Raw genomic sequence first — 24,264 nt, forward strand, 5'->3', positions numbered from 1 at the left:
ATACTGTAGGAGTCCCTCCCACATTTTCTCCTGGTGAGATCACTGTTTTGGGTTAACAATTGGGACAGCGAAAAATCCCAGGATAACAGCGACTTGCTCGAGTGCAATCGCATAGCTATGTATTTTCAGTGTCAGAAGAAAATAAAACGGACGGTTCAGATTATTTAAAAAAATAACATTCAATGATGGGATAACGGCCAGTGCACTGCACCTAGTCGCCTTTTGCTCTACCTTCAATCTTGTTTTTTTTTTTACCTTCAATCTTGTGAATAGTGTTGCAAGAATTGAATCGAGCACAAAGCGAGCGCACACCTACCCTCCCCCTCCACATACCCGTTTCCTCCTACTGATGCGAAGACGGAATTCAAGCTTTTCAACAGCTGAGGGCGCTATTCACGTTCCCTTTGGCCACGGCCAATACTGTATTAGATCTCCAAAATGGATTACTGTATACTGGCGCAGATGAAGAAGAAAGCCCCCACGAGCGAAGAGCGTAGTTATTACATCCATGTGTGTCGATTTGGAGTGAAGAATTAAGCGATTTAATTTGCCTCCCCGCTGCTGTAGCAGATTGAAAAATGCAGAGGAAAGCATCGAGAAGGAGGTTGGCACAGTTAGTTGTATTTTTTTGCATTACGTGAAACCACAGTTAATAGCAGTAGCAGTGTTATTTCAACATATTGCCCGACTGCCTGTACGTGTCTTAGAATCGTATCCAATTAAAGATTTGTTCAGGCATGGGTAACAGGTCGGCAGGCACAAAAGAACGCTGTGACCAAGCTAAATTAATCGGGTGTGAGGCGGAAATCGAGTCAGTACTGGAGATAACGCCACTCAAAGGAAAGGCGTGCCGATCTCGATTGTTTTTACACTAATCATCACTGCACACTTGAATTTAGAATTATAAATACCCACACGTGTTCGTATATATATATAAATTTAATCTTTTTCACACTTCATCTAATTATATCACTGGTAACGCTGCGTGGCGTTATTAAGTAGATCACAAGCAATATAGAGTATGAGCAGAGCAGAATCCTCTTAGGGATTTAGGACCAGAAGCATGAGGCGAATACTAAAGCATGAGGTATAAAAATAAAAAAAGAACAAAGAGACAAGAATCAGTCAATGAAAAGTAAAAATATATATATATATTGGTGTAGCAATTACACTGCCAAATTGAACAATATATAGATAATAGAAGGGTAGATATTGTAATCAATGAGGATGAATTGCAATATCCTCTAGTAGTTTGCGGCAGAAGTACAAATATTAATTCCTGGACTAAATTACTATCGAAGTTGAAAGGCCCAGTAATAGAGCTCAACATTTAGGAAGGCACGTCCTGCTGGACTCTTTGGGGCGCTGAAGAGTAATTAATGGTATCTGTTTTCAAAAGATCAGAGCTTTTAAAGAAAATGTGAGGCCCATATTCCTGAAATCTTTTAGTTGAAGGAGCATCATGGAGATCGGAGATAGACCTGGAACTGGTTATTATTATCTGTTCGATAATAACGGGATTTAGGGAGCCGCAATTATTGCCCTGCTCGTCTACTTCCAGTCCCTCTCTTGTGGAGTGGTTTAAATTTATGATGAGATATCACTTTAAAAAGCAATACCTCACAGTGCATTGTGGTTTTAGCATTGTCTGGCACCAAAAAAAATCTGAAGTGAGTCCCGTGTGATCCCATCTCTGCTGCTAATGTCAGTATAACACAGATGTGACATGCACATCGAAAGCCACAGTGACAGAGTCACATCTTGTCATTATATCCATCTTGCTGTCATGCACACGGCACTGAGTCCAGTGCAATTGTGTTGCATTTTGTACTGTTATTATAATTCACATCTCTAAACAATGTGTGCAAACAATTGACAAACACAAAGCAAATGGGATACACTGAGTTTCTATGCTTGCAAATACATCCTTCTAAAAATAACCAAAATATTTTCCAAATGTATTATTGAACCACTCTTTTACATGGTGAAATTGTGATGTTTTATTCATTGTATCGAGAGGTAGTAGAGGTGTAAAAATATGTTATGCCCTTAACTGCATTTGAAGGAACAGTCTTTCTAATCTCCATTGATGTGCCTTTCAATTAAGGTAACTGTATTTCATGTTTTCAGTATTACTATCATTATTACTGTTTGGATGAAGTGCAGCCATATGGTGTTAATGTGAATTTTAATGTGAATTTGTGTTCTTCAACAGTAAGAATGTCATAAGGGCAGAATACCATTTGCTATTTGAGTTTTGTATGTTAGCATGTCACGAATCTTTAGAACTATTCTGATTCTTTAGTGAAATGTCTAACCGCACTGCTTCCTGTAAGCAGTCACACAAGCTGCGTGTCCTTAAAACAGTCGAGAGATGTAGTCTTACTTTTGGTGTTGGACATCCTTTCTGCAGTAAAAAAGAGAACAGATGACAGCCGGGTTGACAAGCACATGCTACTATGACAGCAGTAGTCAGAAATGAAGCAAAAAATACATAATTGCTCTTTTAAAACTGTAAACTAGATTATTTTTTAGCATTAACATCTAGGCTGCTGCAGCTAATATTCCCATTTCTACTATATTTAATTTTCCTGATTAACTGACAATATAAAAAGTGCATATAAAATATGCCCTTGTTTTATTACAACAATATATTGTGATGCAGGTGATTTTCTTTTTCACAGAGCTATGAGTAGTGCTTTTGGCAGTAATCTGCTGAAGTCAGATCTCTTAGCTAAGCAACTAAGTCATTTCTTGACAGCAAACGTCAGACCAGATGCCCTGAATCCTGAGCATTTTTTGTAGCAGTAGCAGAAAATCTTACCTTATATTTGATGAATAATTGATCCCATATCCAAGATATTATTCCAACAATATTATATTACTGTGTACTCAGACTTTCCTCCTTAATATTCTGAACTTTCATACCTCACCAGGTATGTTTTTAATCTTTTACAGTAGTTCCTTTTTACAATACAAAGACTCATAGAGCCCAGAGAGGTTGTTCTATCTCTCATACAGTGTCCCCCACAGGTACTGTGACAGCAAAATCAGACACTTTATTTTTGCTTTGCAGTCAGGCAAGTATGTGAGTGATAAGTACAATATTCTATCCATTTTTATTTTGGGCAATACTTTGTGTTCAATCCAGCGATTCCAAGGGACAGTAGTTATTGGGGCAGATTGGCTAAGTAAATTTGAAGCAGTACAAAGTCTCTGGCACCAGACTCTGCATAATCATACAGTTTCAGCCAGTTCCAGTTCTTGGGGTATTTTGACCTCCATTTCAATCAATAGCAAAGCATTTACAGCCCGCATGCAGCCTTAAAGGGGTTAGCAACCAGTGACTCACTTTTACACTTATTGCAAGGATTCTTCATGCATGGTTGTAGATATTCAAAATATTTTGAATCTGTATGGCCTAATGGATTAAAATGATCTTTTTTTGCCTGTATGACCATTATTGATTTTTTTTAAGCTCTGAGGCTATGGAGGAATTACAGTAAGGCCCGAGTTTGTGCACACAAGGGAATGAGCTCCAACTGTTCTCATCCCTTATCTTAATCCATCCGCACGTAAGATGGAAATCGGCCTCTTCTGTGTTCTGACATAATGAGGAGGAGAGAAGATCTCTGTGCAAATGGCAGGCCCATACGTGCCATTGCTCTTGTATGTGCAGAGCAGTGTGACGTGTGGAATTGTTCCTTCTGGAAGATCTATGATAAGCTGCATGCAGATAAACGCAGATGTGAAAATACAGATGTGTGTATGGAGCGCAAATGCTGGAGGGCATCTGTCTTGGCCCCTGACTGGTTCCCTCCTCTTCAGGTCTCTCCTCTGACATTCGCGCGGGTCATATCTTTAGGCTACAATTTCTGTTTTGGTTTCTGCATGATAATTACCTTAACATTATGAACTTCAAACCAATTTAGTTAATTTCGTAATTGAAATCTGAATAAAGAACTTTAGGTATAGGAACAATTTTATCTGATTGCTGCTTAGAAAACTGTAAACTGTCAAAATAAAATAATGTCTCCATCCAATATCGGAAAACAGTTTATTTCTGGCAAGTTTTGTGACAGCTCAGTTCCTAATCTGGAAGCAGAGGCCTAAATTATATACATAATTCCCTTCACAATTCTTGGAGCACTTAATATTCAGTCCAGATGGATGTTCTAGTCAATATTCCTATGGGTGTGCCAGAGGACAGACAGTCCTTTAGAAAGTGACTGGGTTTCTTGTTTTTCATGCCATTACCATTGAGTAAGGGCTTTTGTCATAAGTCAGATTTACATACGAAACTGTTCTGAGATACCATGGGTAGTGGCTTTTTATTTTTTTCGTTGCTCATTTCTCATTCTCATTCCTTTCTTACAGCTCTTACGCTGGCTTGATGTAGCTATAACCTTTGGCACAGTCTAAAATGTGCATATTATTTCATCCTTTGCAGTCGGAGCTGTTAAACTGGTGAAAAAAAGCTAATGGTATTTGTATGTGCTACGTATACTGTATTTACTTTATTAATTATGAAGATTCTACATTTAGGATCTTTCATGACCAAGTAGTCAGGATCTTGGTTTAATGTTTCTTCTGAAGGGCAAAACCTCAACAGTGCAGGTCATTATTCTGGAGCAATGGTTTGGAAATTCCAGTCCAAAGGAAAGAGCACCAGCTACTGGTCCACCAGCACCACTTACAGCAGTGACTGGGATTTTTTAGAGGTCTCCCATTACTGTACTCACCAGACCCAGCCTTGCATATCTTCTGAGATCTGATTAAGTTAGGCTACAATGTGGTAATACAGCCATTTATATAAGAAAGCTACACTATTCCAAATCTATGCCTCAATACCAATAGCGGGATGGCATGTTTGCTTTGTTTGAAAGCAGCCTTAGGGTAATTTTGAACCAGTATCAGTTTCTATATATTGAGAATTGAAATTCAATTTTCCTTTGCAATATAGTGTTCGCCAATTATAAATGTTTGTTTATGGTAATTCAGTGAAAAAAATGCATCCTGTAACAGGACGCTAACATCTTGGTAAAACATAGACAGAAACAGAGAAACTCAAGCAACCATAGGTCAAAAAGAAACATAAACACATGGAATGAGTGTTATATGAGCATGGGAAAACTCTGAAAATACCATACAAATTTGTAGTGGTAATCTTTATAAAGGAATATCATTGGGTCTCTTGTGGGTAATTACCTTAAGCAATTTTTTGGCCAGCATGGTTATGCTGCAAATACACTCACATGTGCTATTCATTATTCACTGGTAGAGAGCACTGTTGTTTGATTGTGCATAAGAATTTAAGAGGGGTTACGAATGAGAGAGGGGCATTACGCCTATCAAGCTTGTTTGGTAGCTAGTAGGTAATTGATCCAAGGAACTTCTCCAGCGGTTTCTTGAAAGAAAGCATCATATCAACTTCAACAACGTGGCTGGTTCTGTCCATTTTGTGTTCTGTCAGCATAACTATTTATTATTCATTTCTGATAACACGTTATACATTTCTGCTTAAACACAGGAAGAAGAAAGTGAAACGTGAACGTGCGAGGTGCTCTGGAGATCCACTTTATAGGTGTGTATTGAGGGGGAATCACGATTATAAATAACACCAGTTAATGTGGCTTGGGATGGAAGAACTGTTCTTTTTAATAAATAATAAGTAAAATGAATGAAATAATGCTGACCAACAACTATCAATTAAGAGTAGTTACCTTTTTTAAAGATCAATTCATATAAAAAGACAAAAAGATAACATTTCATATACACGCTTGTGTGTCAATGCCAGATTTGGTCTATTTCTATGCCTGACATGATTATAAAAGAGTCATTAATGCCTGGGGGGAAAGTGTCTGAATGGACTTCATGAGAACTTCCAACACTGTCCCCTTAGTACATTTCATTGTATGAACCCTACAGTATGTATGAATATTTAACATGCCTTCATTCCATTCACACCACAAACAAACATTTCTTTCTGTAAGAGTTCATATCGTTATTGTCCTTTATGTGACTGGTCTCATTTTATAATAAGCATGCTGATGACAGAAGTAACGTTTGTTACCTACGTACGTCATAATGTATACAAATAGGATTGCAAGTTTGAGCTGAATCTTTAGATTAAAACCCGTGTTTGTAATAAACATATTCTATACTTGTGCATGATTTTTGTCCTGTTGCTTTATTTGTATTCTGCTTCATGGATCTGTATTTCTAAAAATGTTTTGGTCCATTAGAGAGGCAATGCCGTGTGGTGCTTTATAAACTCTGCTAACTGCAGGGCTGAAAACAAGAATTAATATCATTTTTAGACATGTTTGGGTTGACAGGAGAAGTATATGCTCTGTGTGTTCAGTGAGTGTGGACAGCAACACCTGCATGGTATCGCAGAACCCTTCAGGTTTAACTGTTCTTTCTTAAGTCTTTGTATTGTTAAGTCAAAGGAAACGAGAATCTCTCCCATCTTTGGGAGGCAGCCTGAAGCTCGGCTGTTTGCAGCTGGGGTCTTTGTTGTTGACAATAAGGTGGAAGGGATGTGAATTGAACAGAATCTCTGCCTCATGCACAGTAGGTCTAAGCATGATCCTGGCAGGTGTGGGAACGTGCCAGTTCTCCCAGCAGGAGGCAGGTAATCTCAGCAGGGATTTTCTTCTCCTTACGGAAGGTCACATGCAAATGTCAAGAGTGCTGTTTCTCTTTCTCTGCAGTTAGATGTTTCTGTTCAAGTAAAGCATGTACACAGCCATTGTAGGCATTTACTTGTTTATATCGCTTGTAGGAATTTCAGCCTTGATCATAAAAACACGAGAAAGATAACAAATCAGAGGAGGCCTTTCGATCTCTCATAGTCATTTGGCTACTAGTGGATCCACGAATCCAGGCAACTTCATAAAGAATCTCAGACAACCATTTTGAACAATCTGGCCGGACAATTTGTTCTTGACACCCAACCTTCCAGTAAAGAAGTTGTGCCATTGGGTTATTGCTCCATTATTGAGCTTGAAGTAATCACTGGGCTCCCTTTGGCAATACTTTCCAACATTTTAAATGCCCACCAACTCTACATTATTTTTTTTACGTTGGCATCCTCTAATCACTTTTCTTTGAACTCCTTCCAGAGCAGAAATGTTTTTTTAATGATTCTAGTCTTTCTCTGGAATAGTAAATATGATAATTATTTTTTACTGTCTTCACAAAATCTCAGGCACTCCTACATACTGAAGAAATTAGCTGAGTTCAAACACAGCATTTGCTAATAGCAGTCTTATTTTACTGATTATGTATACTGTTAAAATAATAATTACTTAAATACTACTGTGCAATTTGTAAATACTTCTTACAGGCTTTGTAGTCATTCACAGAACTGAGCCGGCATTAGTCTTCCTTTATTTCGAGTTCTGTTTCTTTTCCTCTGTCTCAGTGACATGGCCATTCCAAGGCTGCTCACAGATGTTAGACAAGGATAAACATTTCCCAGAAACGCTTTTCCCAGGAAGGGCTTTGATAAAGCATAAGGCTGTTGATGGCAGCTTTGTCAGTTTCAATAGTGATATTTTAAATGTGATACATTTGAGGACAACAATACGTTACATATAATAGATGTAATATCGTAAAAACATTTAATTACATAATTAAGCAGGAGCAAACATTTCGTAGGGCAATGTCAATGTCCAGGAAGTTGAAGCAGCAGATACAATGATATTTTAACAGCAAGAGTTAGAGGTAGAAGACACACTGTGAGTGTGAAATCTGGTGGCATTTTATCATACTCTGAATCTTAAGGCTGCTGGCCTAAGAGTCTGATATGAATTGAAGTGCTCATGTGCCCAGTGTAGCACTACTACAATGAAATTTGCATGCACAGTACAGCACATGAGCTGTAATACCCTCCTAGCAGTACATGTCTTTCTAGGTACCATCTGCAGTGCTACTGGTGGAATTGTTGTCGGAGAGGTTTGAGTGGAACATATGATAATATACACAGTCTTCTAAGGTGGGTAAATAGCATAAATCTGTTTTTTAGTAGTCACGTCATGTCATTTGCCAAATCGCTTTATACTATACAGTGTCACGGGAAGCTGGAGCCTACCTGGCAAGCAACGAGCGCAAGTCAGGGTACACCCTGGACGGGGCGCTAGTCCATCGCAGGACGTTTTTTAGTAGTGTAAAATAAAATTAAACAGTATGTTAAACTAAAAATATCGATTAGAATTTTTAGAATTTCAAAGTTAATGCAAAACACTGTATACGATAAGTGTAGTTAAACTGCTTGATACTGGTGTAACCCAATTTAGTATTCAGTCATGATTCCTGATGGCAGGATTTAAAATAAATAACAAAACTGAAGACACATTTTCAATACCTACCTCTGTTTAAATGTTTGTTTTTGAATAATTGTTTTCTTTTTGCTGTAAAAAGAAGTGTGGCAGGACACTAGGCAAAACTTGAAAGTTGCTGTATTTGCACACCAAATGCCAAAAACGTTATAGCCTTTGTAACCTTGTCATGTTGTTCTGTACACTTCCCATAAGGCCACTGGTGGTTTAAGCTTCAGGCAGCCCTGAGTTCATGAGGCACACCTGTGTGTCAGTTGACTGGTCCACAGAGTATAAAAGGGACTTCAGTAATTAGGACTGTAATTGACTCAGAGAGTAACCTGTAAATTACTATTTTTATTTTATTATGCAAGAGAACTATACACCCTTTTGTATCTAGCTAGGGCCGCAAAGAAGGAATTTGGGCTTTCATTGAGTTGTTTTTGTGTGGTGAGCAGCAGCTTCACTGTCACTAAAGTTACAAATTTAGGTTTTTACATACAATGTCTAAAGTTTCATATGGGTTTATAGATTATATTTTAAAAGAGTCCTTAATAGTCTGAAGTGAACAGTCAATATGATCAATCAATATGAGATACATCGTGTGGGGGAGGAAGAACAAGGCTGTTTGTAATTGTGTTTGCTGTTGTTCGCTTGTTGGAATACAAAAAAGAATAAACACTTTGTAAATTGCATACAGTGAGCATTCCTTGTTCCTTGATGTCTTGTCAAATGCATTTTTTTATTCTTCTCAGAAGTGCACAAACCTTTCCTTTAGGTGTAACATGCTGTTTGAATGGTAAGTTATTTTAAAGACCAGCAGTCCAAACAGATTAAATAAAATATATTAAATAATATATATATAAACTGTATTTTACAAGGGGTAGTTTTCAGGATTATGTTGTATTTTTTTAGAGTAGTGTTGTGAATTATGTGAATGAATATTAACTTGCACGTAAATGAATAGGAGAATGAATAATATGGCTCTTATTCTACTTTTGCGTTCATAAAGCCAAACTTAGAAGCCAAAGACAGAGGTTTCACCTTATTAAGAGTTCAGTCAAATGTGTATATGAGGTTTAATATATAGGGTTGCTCTTAAGAGCCACACGGAATTAGAAGAATTTAACATATTTCCAGAAATACTAATACTCAAGGAACAGCTAACTCCAGGCCAGAACAGAACCTGTATTTTTCACCTCCTTATATGGTCATATACTCGGTTGACTGTGAGATAACTATGCAGTCACATCATGCAGGATTTTTTTATGGTTCACTTGGAAAAATATATTCTTTTTCTACAAGAAGATTTCTACTGAAATAATAACAAAACACCTTGGGAATAAAGTTAAAACTTTGCAGGACTTTCTAGGTATACCAACAACTTTTCACTGTGAAGGCCACAGCCTCCAGAGACTGAGACCATTGATTTTAGTCATGTTCAAAATTCCATCTAAACTGTAATTACAGTTACACATAGTTCATGGTGGATATATTATAGAGTACATTGCCATCAAATCAAATACTGACAGCTATATTTAACTTTCTATATGAAAAGGTAATCTTATTGTAATTTCAACTTTGGTGCATTTCATTTCTGCTGCCTTGTCATCATTAATCTGGCTATGAACTATGAGTATATAATGTTTTTGCAAGGAATTTTGTTAGCTATCATTGCTGTTGTATACTGTATATTCTTAGAGAAAATAAAGACTGTGAAAAAGGGAATGGAATCCTAAAACCAAGTGTGAAAATGATAGGAGAAACAGATCTGAATGAAAGATGAGAAGCTGAAAGAAGAAAAAGTTTTATCTTTGATTCGGAATGGAAATTCTAGAACCTTGCCCTTTAATTTTGTCGATGTCTGCTTAACAAGAAGAATCAAAATTGTACCAATTGATTCATTTTCTTTAGTCACAGAAATGTAGACAATTTTACAAGCCTATCATGTAATTAAAGGCAGACTGGTTTTATCTTAGGTTGGAGAATCAAATAATGAAAACAATAAATAAATTTAGGTATAAAATATGTCCCACAGTTTCATACAAGCCCCCAATTTTTTAAGACTACAGTAAGATAAGGGTGATATTTACAATGTTGTCTTAGAGGGAGGGAGGATACTAGAGACAAAGGAATTTTTAAAGAAAATTACAATGATGATATGGGGAACTCATTAAATTAATATTGAAACAATTCATTTCATCAAACACCATGCACATTTTGTAGCATTTTACACAGTAATAAACTTGAGTCAAGACACAGATATTTTCAATATTAATTGTTTTTTCTTCATATTTTGTCATTGTTTGGTTAGTCGAGAAATAATTTTACTTATGAGCTTTGCCCTTGTTTCAGTCCATTCCTGTCCGATTAAAGTAGAACCTATGGGTAGCAGAGCAAAGTTGTAAATGATTCCGAGTTGCCAAAGAAGTCACTATAAAGGAAACTAAGGTAACATGCTGGAGTTCAAAGCCTTTGATGAAAATGATGTTCTGTGGGACTGAACTTTCTCAGTTAATTTAAATCTCCAATCCTAGTTAACAACATATTAGACCATTTGTTCACTGACTACAACTTAAGAATCAGCCCAACTCATCTTTATTTCCCAACAGGAGGAAATATGAGAAAGTGTTTGTATGTGCATGCAGGGTTGATAAAATCCCTCAGCCCCCCTTCCCTAAGAAGAAACAGACAAAACCTAAGACAAATCTCCTGCCCTCTGCCTCCCTTTCTCACCTCCTGGTAGATAAAGAACATTTGACTGGGTAGAAAAATTTGGTATTCATGAGCCATGAGCTGCAGCTGTCTCTAGGTGCTTCCCTATTGGCTGACTGTCACTGTCTGCTTGTGGGACTTCCAATCAAACAATGGAAGGGAACAGCTTTCTTTGTGACTGGAAGGTTTCCCATCACCCCTTTACCTCTGATATGCTAATACAAGAGCCACTGTTTGCGTACTGGATAAAAAAGAAGACCTGTCTTGATCGAAGCTTGAACAATATTGAGTGCTAGCAGGGGATGAAAATTTGCCAGAGATTAATGTGTGAGATTCTCTTAAGTTACAAGCTGCTTGCAAGGAAGCCATCTGCCCCCATTGTGTGTAATGATTCTGAAAAAAATGCATTTCTGAATTTGGAATGAAAGCAAATTCCATGCTACTTTCCAAAAAGAATGGGAAGGATGCTTCTACAGTATCTGTCATAATATATAAAGCAAGACTTCCCAATCACTGCCCTCAAGACCCCAGTGTCTGTAGGTTTTTATTCCAGCTGAGCCCTTCATAATTAAACATCCTGTTAAACTAATAAATTGGTAAGCAGACCCTTTGGGAACTGTCAGAAAATTTATTTTTTTATTATATAAAAATTCATAAGAATGAAAATCCTTTATTTTGCTTATACAATTTTTTAAGGAAACAATGAAAATGTCTAGGTAATGAAATTATTCATCTTTTTAAGGCTCCATCCGAGCAGCTGCAGGTCTGGCAGGGGTCAGGGCACCAGGACAGAGTCAGGAGCCCTGATCCTGGGAATGAAATTACAGGAAGACGAACTGTAATTCTAAGATTTGTGACAAGCCAGGAGACAAACTGTACCATCTCACTTTTGTAAAACATTTAAAAAGCCCAGATTTCACAAAAATTCAGAGAAATTTTTTTTATTGAGTGCTGTTTTTAGTTTGCTTCATATAATTACAAACACAAGAACATATTTAGTTCATGACAACAAAATAATCCATTTGAATTTGGTGTTATATACAGTATGGTCTTGATCATTATAGCATGTACAGAAGCAGTTTGAAATACTGTGTTAGATGGATAAATATATAGATTGTATGAAGAAAGTAATATACTATGTGCTTTAAAATGACCCAGTTTTCTTGTTAAAAAGATGTCCGTCTCACTGAAATATATAGTCTTATACAAAGACTATATATAGTCTTGTTAGATGAGGATACATGCTGGTAGATCAAGCCAGAGAAGAACCACAAGTTCTCTTTCCTTTGTCAGTTGCTCTTAAAGAATGACAATGCAATAAATCAGTCAATGTGCTTCATCCAGATACAGCACTAGTGGGAGACCCTACTTCTGCATTAAGTGCATTTCCCAGACACCGAGGTCAGTCATTTATCCACTTCACTGCTTTTACTGCTAGAAGTGAGTTTACTTCTCCATTACGGTTTGTATAGGACAGTTAATGCATAGTGCAGAATATGCCAGCATACAAATAACATCGTTACATCTTATTAAGATACATCATTGTTACATCTTATTACATCTGCCATCTCCAAGTTAAACTGCTTCATTGTACTGTTTCAGACAATGCATAGGAAATATGGCTGCACTCAATGTGAGAACCTGCCCTTTCCTTTTTCTGTGAAAAACAACCGGCACCTCCGACAGTCCTGTGAGATGTGCAAATAAATCACAGCTCTGGCTGCATGATTTGCCAATCTTTTCTAAAGCAAAGGAACTACCGTGAATAATTTCCAATGCATGGTGTATGGAAGGAAGGATATTAGTGCTCCACAAATCTAAGAAGTGCATAATTAAGAGTCGTGTCTTCACCACTATTTATACCATCCTCTTACATTCTATCAGATTTGAGAAACGTTAATTTTCTAATAAAATTTTAGTTTACATGGTTGATCCAAGTCAAAATAATTATTTAGTCTTTACTACAGGCAAAATTTCAAAATACATCACTTTGTTCATAAATCTTTATCATGTGATTTATTGCTACATTGCTACATACAGCTACAGTAAATACAGTATATCAATCAGAAACCACTGCTCCTTTTAAATTGTTCCAAAGAACTGAAATTATGACTATTTGGCTGATATTTTTTCATCAGAGAGGGAGTCTGATAATACTCAACCCTCAACTTAAATCAACTGTATAAAGATCTTATGTTTCTCTGAAAGGAGAGGCTGTTGCTACAGCTGTGCATGTCTCTGCTGCTACAGGGTAGGTCTGTCTAATGGGGTGAATCAGGATTGGTGGGCTGGCCATTATGGCAATTATAGGGGTTCTCTCACTGATTCTGACATAACTAGCAAAGCTACTGCTCTCCCTGATTCACAGAAGCTGCTTAGCTCGGCACTGTTATACTTGATATAAAAACGTCGTGTTTTATATCAAGGCCATTGGAAAATACAGAGGGAACAGACGGTATCTTAATACTAAAGTAACCTACCTTAACAAGTGGACTTGTGATTCTCCCTAGCATAATTAAGGACATTGCACAGTGTAACCTTTTGCATCTGTTTCCAATATTTGTGTGTCTTAGCAACAGGTTTTAGCAAGTATGAAGATAAAAAACTACCAATGTGATTGGTTCATTTTGGTTCTAATAAGGATTTTATTTGTTATTAAGATTTTTAGTACTGTGAAAAAACTGAAAATATTTATTTAAGGAATTTGGCATACTGTGCATCCAATGTGTTAACTTATTGATAATGTTTAAATATCGTACATTTAGCAATCGTGGCATATACTGTAATCACATACTGTACTATATCTCTCTCTGCTAATGTCAATGAAAAGTCTGTATTTAAAAGTTCAATCCATGATAATGGCTTTACAATGCTGTATTTTAATTTTTGAAAGTCCATGAAAATGTAGAGAAGCAGTGTAGCACTAGTGTTAGCACTTCCATTTATGTACACAGACCCAATGTGTGTGATTGTATCCTAGTATAGTCTTTATACCCTACCACTGTTGTATTGCCTGTTAGAATCTACTGTAGGTTAGCAGCTATTGTATGTATATAAACTTTAAGGACGACTGTATTTGGTTTCTTGAAATAAAAAAACAATATCAGGTTCCTTTTGGCTTAACTGAAAATATTGATCTGTTAGCGTCACTAGTGTGTATGATTCTTAGTTCACAGCCAGCCTGAGCTGCCAAAGATAAATGACATGAAAACCAGTCTCAACTGATTAAAGAGTTTCTGTCGCTCCGCAGGAATGCAAAGCAGTGCATTTCTCCTCTCTTGAAAAAGAGCTGATTGCCATTCCAAAAAAGGGTCAGGAGGGACAGAAATGTAGATGTTAATTTTTGATGAATTGTGAAAATATCCTTCTGAAAATAAACATACTATATAAACATTAATTTATCTGTTTGAAGTTTTCATGGAAACAAGCATGTCTGGTTCCTTCACTGGCACATGTGGTCTTGTTACAGTTGTATTGACGACAAACACAATATGCAAAGCACAGCCCTTTCCTTTTATAAGCAAAATCAAACTATCAAGCATGCGGGCTCTTATGTTGTGTTTCCTTTCCTTTTCCATGCAGTAAGTAATGTGATATAAAACAAAATATGAAAAAATAAAAAAGCTGAAGGACACCTACCATTTTCCAATCTAGTAAATCGCATTGCCTGCCTGATTCAATGTTCCATTTTCTTTCTGTTATTTGATAGGGCTTTAAAAAGGGTCTTCAAAATCTTACTGATGGCGACAGCTACATTCTGATCAAATTCACACAATAACGTATTTGCTAAAATATTGAAACTGTATATGAAAGAGCTGGAACTGGGAGTGGCAGGTTTTTGAATGCTCCCATTTCTTCAGGGTTGACTATGTACAATAGGTTTACTCTGTATATCTTTAAGCTTTTCTACTTTTTCCACATGGCAGCACATATAGTAGTTTTTTAGGGCTTCTCGTCATTAATTAATATGAATTAATACAATAGCATTTTATTAGTTTATAATTTTTATAACTGTGTGCAACACTTTTTATAGGAATATTCTCTGTTTATACTGTGCTCTCACATAATACTGGTCTACTATGATGACTCACAGAAATTGCTTTTTCAAAACACAATATGATCTTAACTCGCTCCACAAGAAGGAATGGTTGGACTTACTACATCTGTTGTACAAATAATGTGATTTTAGCAAAGTAATATATAAAATACCTGTAAAATTGTCTCTATACCAAGATATAGCAGTTTGGCTTTCAGGCTGTAAGTTGTCACATCACACTACAGATTGCTGGGGTCAAGTCCTCGATTGATCAATGTGAATGTCAACTGATATGTTTCATATCATGCCTCAGTTCAACTTGTAACTTGTAAGTTACCAACATTCATGATGGTGTGTGATTGGATTAATAAAAGGGTGGAATGGTGGTGCAGTGGTAAGCATTGTTGCCTCACAGGACTGGAGCCCAAGGGTCAACTCCAGACATGGGCTGCTATCTGTGTGGAGTTTGTTTGTTCTCCCCGCATTGACATGGGTTGTCTCTGGAAGCTCTGGTTTCCTCCCACAGTCAAAAAACATACTGGTAGGTTAACTGGCTTCTGGAAAAATCGGCCAGAAGTGTGAGTGCATGCGCATCTGTGATTGTGTGTCTGCACTATGATGGACTGGTGCCCCTTCCAGGATGTACCCTACACTGTGCCCATTACTTGCCAAGATAACCTCCAGCTCCCCTGCGACCCTATATTGAAAGATGTGGTTAGAAAACCACATGATGGATGGATTATTAAAAACAAATGTTGGTACAGAAATGTAAAAAGTGTTTGTGTATGTGCTCAGGACAGAACTAAACGTTGCAGTACACCGACTGGGTGATTTCTGTGACAAGCACAGGAACAGTATTGGCACACAGATGTGAGTAGTTGGTGAGTGAGGACAGATTGCAGTTAGCTGAAGGCTGTTTCATTTTGTTTGGAATGCCCCCACTGAATGCGACAGGGTGAAATAGCATTTTAACAACCTTTTCTCATCTCCATGTAAATTACAGTGTTCCAATGTGCAACATTCATTTTTCTGTTCAAATCTGGAATTTACTCCACCATTGCCAATAGTTATTTTTAGTTCATTGTTCCATCCAGGATACTATTTTACAGGACAAAGCACAAATCGGTTTTATGCCAACACTTTGCAAACATTATACAAAATGGACATAAGAATATAAATTAACCTGTGTTGGGTTTAAATAACTTTTCTCTTTCTCTTTAACAGCTCTCCAGTTTTCCAATTGTGATGGGCTTTTACTGTATATCATCAATAACCCAGTCTAGAATTGTAAAACATTGCATCTATTCATCCATTAGCAGAAAGCCTCTCATTCCCGTTAAGAGACACAACAATATGGATGAATCCTAGAAGTGTTGGGAAACAAAGAAATGCATATAACTCATACTGTTCTAGTCCAAAACTTTCAGGTGGTTGTAGGGTTTATCTGATTAAATAAACAGCCAAATTTGGCATGAGCAAAAGTTTATTATTCCTGGAGCCATTACAGTAATGTCACACTACGAAATATTTTGAGGTATCGCTCTCGGCAATATTGAACACAGAAATGTGCTTATTTATTGAGGAGATGAGATCTTCAGTCCTTGGTTTTCTAATGGCACAGCATTAGCAGAAGTGGATTTATTGGAATTGGTCAAGGACAGTCCATGAGTACACTTTATAAAACGTGCATCTCTTTTACTAACATTTAGTTTCCAAAGTGCTTTTTTATGTGAAACAACCTTTACTTGGAGTAGCAAAAGCTTTAAGCTTTATAATGGACTGAAATACAAGTTAGGCTTGTTCTATTATCAACAAATAAATCTCTTCTTAAGGGTGTTCCCAGGTTTTGTATGACCAAAAAATGCCTAAAAATGAAACCTGGGATTAGCATGAAGTAGAAAGGAAAGGATAACATACTGTACAGTATAAAATTCACCAAGCTAATGTTAAGCTACAACATTTCAACACCTCAAGCTACATCTACTTCTTATGTTTTCATTAGGTATTTACAGTAAATCACCATTTAAGTGCCTACTGTACAGCAGTTAAGACACAATTGAGAAAATACTCTTTTTGAAGCTGGCCTTTCCATGTGTTAAGAGCTCTTATTAGCAGTGCTTATGCACATGTGAAGAGCTGCTCTAAAAGAGAAGAATTCTATATCTTCCTTCTGAGACACAAGCCCATTTTCTGGAGGAATCCTTTTTTACAAAAAAAATAAATGTATTCACTAGTGGGAGGTTTGCTGATTAATTTCTGTTCTTCAAAGGAAATAAAAATGCTAGCTCATCACTGAAAGACCTATTTGTTGCTGAATTAATACTGTTTTATGTAAAAGTAAGAACAATGATATTTTTCCCATAACAACACCCTTGCAGTAAAAGGAAAGGGAGATACTAAAGACTGAAACCTATTGTTTTCTTTGAGTAAACTGTAGCATGATGCTGAAGTAGTTGATTAATTCATTTCATATTGGTGCTTTCACGTGTAAGAGGAACATCCCTCTGCAACAGCTCTCTAATTCCCCTTTCTGCATGTTGGGCTGAGGGTTCAGCGGCGCGACCGATGCACAGGAAAGCTTAGAATTAGTCTGGCCGTCTACAAATGGGGAAACACACAGAACTAATAAATGAAAATCCCAGGCTATGTTAGAACTCCTGCTGCAATATTAGTGGTTAAGCAAAACTTTATAAAAACCATCAGTTTTATCATCAGAGGCGTCACCTGGCACATTGGGAAGAGAGAAAGAATTCTTCGCATTTTTTTTAAAAGACTGTGCAAGGCTTCGTGTTACAGCAGGCGGTCCTCTCTTCCTGTGCATTTGAAAATGATCCTTGTGCACTTAGATCTAGTTGTAGTGCTCACCACATTTCTTCAGCCAATGAACAAGACTCTATGTGCATTTTTAAAAGTATATATATTTTTTCATCAAAGAATAATAAATATTTTGTGTACTACATTGCCTTTTTCTTAAAAAACACCCAAGAAAAGTGGATATAATTAAGATGTATTTCTTTTAATGAATGCCAAATCTTTATCGTCATTACGTCACCATAGTCACGTTGGTGAGGTCTTTCTAGAATTGTTTTTCATAAGAAATGAGTTCCATTTTAATTAAGTCAAACAGTGATTCAGAAGAGCATTGAGTTTTATGTTTCACTCAGGGATTCAAAGTTAATACAATCCTGAATGCCAAAGAGATTCTATGCAAAACGTATGAATGACAGTGTTTACAATCACATTAATGCTGATTTATTATTTTGAATAGATTTTGAGCCATTTAGCATGCTTACAATTTAGATCAGCTTTTGAACTTTTGCACATAAGGGGAAGTTGGGGCCTCAGAGAAAGTTTTTGGAAAGCTGCGTTTTATGCTGGATGGCCTTTTCAACCTAATTCTTTGGTATTTCCTTGAAAACTTCAGTTTAGCCTCGGAGACTGAATCTGACATGAGAATATTTGCAGATAATGCAGTCAAGATAAAATTTTTGTGAGTAAAACCTAAGCAATTCAAACTCGCATTTAGAAATACTTTCTTTTAAAATGTGTGAGGCTAAGACTACGTCAGTACATCGCCATCTGAAGTACTCACGGCCACCTGTCAACGTTAGGCCACATTTGGGATACCAGGAGTCATTGCATCTTGCTACGATCGATGAGGAGGGAGGTCATTGTAAGTGTGAAGGTCTGGGCAGAAAAGTCCAGTCACTACAGAACTCTTGTAGTGAGTGACAGCAAACTGACCACATGGCACCACACTGATCATGTCCAGGGACCTCACCTGCTGCCCCTCCTGAGGACAGCCTTATTGCGAGATACTGTATGAATGCGTCACGTATGTGATGCAGATTCCCAACTCACCAGGCTTGAACCCCATTGAATACTGATAGGATAAGCTGGGACAGTGCATGACATCTACGGGTCAGAGACAGAGCAGTGAACTGGCACAGGCCAGTCCGGGCTTTGTGAGAGGAATGGGATAGCTATCCCACAAGAGAGAATCTGGCGCCTGGTGCAAAACAAGCATCACTAATTCCAGAAGCCACACACCCACTGCTTTCACACTAGACTTCCTGTTGATCAATCCTGTAGATGACGTATCAAATTAATGTAAAAATTGATATTAAAGCAAAAATGATTGTTGACAATATAAGAAGCAACTTTCCTCATGGTTTTATACTCGGACCTTTGCTCGTTTGTTATTAAGAATTAACTGTAATCTGAACACAAAATGCAGAGATGTAAAATCTGCTATAGATGCAAAGATACAGGGAAAAAGTTGCTATACTGGTGCTAGATTAGATAGAGAGATCAGCAGCGACACAGTACAGTACATCCAAAGTATTTCAAAATGAAACTAAGAAATATACATTTAGGATATAAAACATATGCCACAGTACTGGAAACCATCCCGGGAATAATATTTTGTGATTGTTTTATATGATCTGTTCGAGCTAATCAAGTTTTGTCATGCTTTGAGCTCCACCTAATCTCATAGTCTTTTAAGGTATGTTACAGTATATCTCTCAGGATCTAGTTCTAATGAAAAATGTGTTGACGTTCAGGTATATAGCGCAATTGTAACGCAAGTAAAACGAACTTTCAGACTTCTTTTGCGACAGAAGGTGTCACAAAAACAAAAGGAAGAGAGAAAAAAATGGAGTGGGAGGTCTGCACAAAAATTGTGCTTGGAAACCATCCGTTTTCTTACCACTTTCTCCAGTACAGCGTCATGGGGGAGTCAGAGCCTAACCCAGTAAGCAATGGGTCCAAGGCAGGATTGAGCTTGCAAAAAATGATAATTAGTGCTGTAGTTCATATCAGAAAGTACAGTATACCTCTGATGGAATGGAACAAGCAGAGGCTTTATTTACAGATGTGTGAAAGAAGGTGGCACCACATCTGAAATGATGCCCCGTTACCTTCTTATTGCCTATTTTTGCACTGGCAGTATGGAATTAATGTGCACTTGCTCTTTTGCAGCTCCCCACTCCAACCTCTCTCCATTGCCACTTAATAACAACACGAACAGGCAGCAGCAGGAACCAAAGCAAAGTGAGTTCTTCATGACTGGAACTGCCTCTTGCTCTTCCAGGAATAACTAAGATATCTTGCAGAACACTGTAGCTATACCAGCCCATCTAGAGGGCAACCTGGTGGAATATAAACTCGAGTTAATGCATTGTTTTAGGTTATGTGTGCAATCAATCTACAATGTATATTGTACAGTCAATGTGTTTCACACTTCTTTTATGGAAGAGAAAATCATTGTGATAATGAAGACTATATGCATAAATAAAAACGTTTTTATTAAGATTCAGAATTTTAAAATTACACATTAAAACTGTTTATAGGCTTGCCAGCATAATCTTTTTTTCTTTTTCTGTGTGGAGGTTTTTTCCACTTTATATAAAATACTATGTAGTTGTGGTTAGGTTAAAAGGTTAAAAAAAAAAACACTTCCAATTACCTTGAAGAGCTTTTCTATTTCAGAGAAACAGAAGGTGAAAAAATATAATGCAGAGTTTACTGAAATGTTTTTTCAGGTGCTTTTCAGGCATTACAGCTGTTCTAACTGGGGTTGGCTCAGCATGACCTGCAGTTCCAGATCATCTTCTTGTATTAGTGGAGATTTGTGCACTGTTTGTGTGCATAACCAAATTCAGGAGTGATGCACTGGTTGGTCTCTGCTGTTTTTGATCATAATTTGTGGCAGATTATAACATCTGGCTTTCGTAGCAGCAGAGCGGTTGATTAAATTGAGGTACAAGGTTGTGTAATCTTTGGAGAATACGAGGTGAGGACACTTTCATTACCACCAGGAAAGAACTGTACAGTGCACATGAACTCATCTCAGTTTTTTCATCAAATTTGGTTTCATCGGTTTTTGTTTTCTCTGAAGCAGAATATCAGCTACAATTCTATATCATTCCCATACCATGAGCATGCACATATTTGCCCATGATCACAGGATGGGTGTCAATTTACAAACTTGAAATTATGAGCATAGATCAATATTTGCTGCCATACAGAAAAATGACTGGATTGTACTCATTCTGCATATTATGACTTGTAAGAAATAGTGCATTACTACATTTAATATGTATAGATATTTGAAAGCTTTCTCAGTTTTATTAATGTTGATACCTGGGGATGATGAAGACATTTATTTGGTATATAAAGCAATAATGTGAGAATGGCTTTAATGCAATCAGACACAGGGCAAATCTAAACATGTTGGCTGCAGAAACAATCTGAAAATGCATTATATACAGGAGTCAGTGAATATTGAAATCAATCCTTATATGAATTAGAACAACAAACCAAAAGGTTTGCAAAGAAACAATCAGCATATATCAACAACCATATCACTTCATTTTTACTTTGGAGTATTTATTTAGTATTATGCATTTAATTAGGAAAATCAGAACATGGTTTGCACAGCATTGTAAATTACAATAATGTTTATAGGAAATCAGATACTATACTGTATATACACAAGATTTGACGTGCAGTAATTTCACAAAAATAAGGTGTTTAAGCACTTGAACATTTTTCATGCTCGGAGCATGGAAATACACATACACATTGCTGCCTTGACAGAAACAAAGGCTCCCAGAAAATAATGCAAAACAAGAAGGCATTGGCACAATAAATGGTAGCTTGGTCATCGCCATCAACATGTGCTCATTTTAATACGGCATGGCACTGTGCAATTGACGATCTTTTATATCAGCCAACCACAAAAAGTAACAACCACTTTCACATATATTTTCACATACACAATCAAGCTTCGGACAGATGAACAGACTTAGATATACTGTAGCTAAGATTTGTGTAATGATTAGAAATTTTGAGTATGTAGCTGCGTCAGCATGCATAAGCTGCAAAAGAACAGGTGAAGATTTAGACCATGCTGAAAAGAAAAGAAAGGCAAAGAAAACTTTTCAGCTGTGGAGTCTTCTACGGGTGTATATACCTTAACTTGTTCAAGTGTAATGATGTCTGGCAAAAAAAACATGCTGTTCCTCAGATAAGCTACCTAGTTTAGAGACCTTGGTTGAAACGTATTTGACAAACACACAAATAGTCCCTTTAAAATCAAACTTACAATGTAAATTGAATGGCCTCCAATCAGTGTACTCAAGAAGGAAGCTGACTGTATGTGAAGTGTTGCAGCAACCATGTCATTCTGAATATAATTGCTTTCACAATATTTTTTTCTTTGAATAATGATTCTTTGTTTTTTTTGTTTTGCATTTCACAGCTAAAGCAGTCACAGACCTCAATATCCATGGGAGCCCCTTAAATAATCAAACTGGAATATTTTTGCAGAGTGGCTGTGTAGAGGCATTGGCAAACCAGTTACAAAAATAGGTACATCAGATTACTTTCTTATGTGAGAAGCAGTAAACCCTGATTATGAGCAGAAAAAAACATGTTCACTGGGAATTCTCCCTTCTCTGTACACTAACAGTCTTCTCCCAAATTAGGGAATGTGAAAGCTAATTATTAACTTAAAAGATAACCCGGTTCTGTCTCCTCTAAGTAGACTAATGTACTCCTAGTCCTACTGGTTAATATTTTATCATGTTGAATTTTTGATTATGTCAGTCTTCCTTCCTTATTCCCATTTCACCCAGACCTATATTGGAGTCAGTGAGGTAATGTCTTAATATTGCACTGATCCAATTCTAAATTCACAAGCTGATCAAATACCTATTCTTTACTTGCAGATAATGGAACAGCCACTTTCTAGCAAGGAAACATTAAGCTCATGTTCCTTATGGGACTGTTAATGTTGTGCACAGAGTTTATCTCAGATTCTGAAGCTTAAAACATCAGGGGAAAAATTATTATGTTAAGCAGCATGAAAAGAGTCTCATAGTTACTGCTCAGATGTGTTTTTTTTTTCCTACATTACTCAACCTTCCTTTGAATTAACACTTGAAACTGACTTGGCAATAAAGCCCCTTCCTATTGAATGCAATGGATTCACACTGTACGAGTGCCATAGACTCACAGGACAGCCGTGGGCGGATGGGGCTGTTCTGTGACCCATGTTGCGTCTCAGGCCAGTGGGTCTCCTGGAGTCTCTCCCAGGTGCCAGGCCTGGTCATGTGCCTGTGCTGCAAACACAATGGGCAAAGTCCACACTTCACTGGGAACACGTCCAATGAGACCAGCTCATGTTATAAAAGAGCCACCCTTGTAAAGAAAAAGTGTATTTTCTCCTGTAGTTCCCAGCATACACTAGATTTCTGGTCAAAGCTTTCACTTTTAAGTGTTTATTTCTTAATATACCAAGAATGCATTGGTGTATTTTATTATTTATCATTTTTTGGTTCTGGTGAAAGTCCTTTTGATTGCTTAAAATCACGTCATCTTGAAGTCTGGTAAAATAACAATGGCTTGACAATACTTGTACAGGATACCTACAACGTAAATTCATGGAACATAAGAACAATTATAAATAAGTATTTGGCCCATCTAGTCCATTTACTAGCTGTAAATTTATTTGAAGATTTTATTCAGCAATTTTTGAAAGAAACGAGGGCATTGGCTTAAACAACATGGCTGGGTATCTTGTTCAACACCACCACAACCCTTTGGGTAAAGAAGGGTTCTTTTTCATTTTTGACGCACTTCCACACAGTTTCCATTTGTGCATTTGTTCATTCTGAATAAATGTGCTGGGTTGACTTTGTCGATGCCTTTGAGGAGTTTTTATACAGTGCTTGTATCAGGTTTCATAATCTTCTCTGTCCAAGACTAAGTTTCAGAACAAAAGGGGGTGTAGAAAAATGTTGATGTTAGAGTACAACTCAAGCTCCTTAGAAACCACACTGAAAGAGAATTACAGAGCAAAGAAATACAAGCAGTTAATTCTTGCAGGAGATTAATTCATGTTCTTTTGTCCAAATCTGCATTAAATATAAAGTCAGCTTTTAAATTCTCAGTTTACTCTTTCCTGACAAAACCTTAACTTTTCTCCAGCACTTGTACCCTGTCAACTTGACACAGGAAAATAGAAAAATAAAATAAAATTGTCTACATTTACAGATTGTGTCAAATACCATTGTAAACGTTTCCCATTTGTGCAGTCATGAATTTGTTTGTTATACCTCTGAAATCTCTGAGTAGTTTCGAGGTGGAGAGCTGACTTTGTTCGGCTGCTGACAAAGTGCC

At 37.0% G+C, this 24,264-nt stretch overlaps 1 long non-coding RNA gene across 1 annotated transcript; it reads left to right on the top strand.

The window, feature by feature from the left end:
* The first annotated feature begins 400 nt into the window (after positions 1 to 400).
* LOC148836515 (uncharacterized) lies at positions 401 to 24,146 on the top strand. The gene is made up of 4 exons (XR_016090942.1): positions 401 to 604; positions 5,531 to 5,584; positions 20,059 to 20,130; positions 22,343 to 24,146. It is a non-coding gene; the product is annotated as an uncharacterized LOC148836515 (long non-coding RNA).
* The last annotated feature ends 118 nt before the right edge of the window (positions 24,147 to 24,264 follow it).

The sequence above is a fragment of the Atractosteus spatula genome, chromosome 4, assembly GCF_055471065.1.
Source record: "Atractosteus spatula isolate fAtrSpa1 chromosome 4, fAtrSpa1.hap1, whole genome shotgun sequence".
Classification (NCBI taxonomy): domain Eukaryota; kingdom Metazoa; phylum Chordata; class Actinopteri; order Semionotiformes; family Lepisosteidae; genus Atractosteus; species Atractosteus spatula.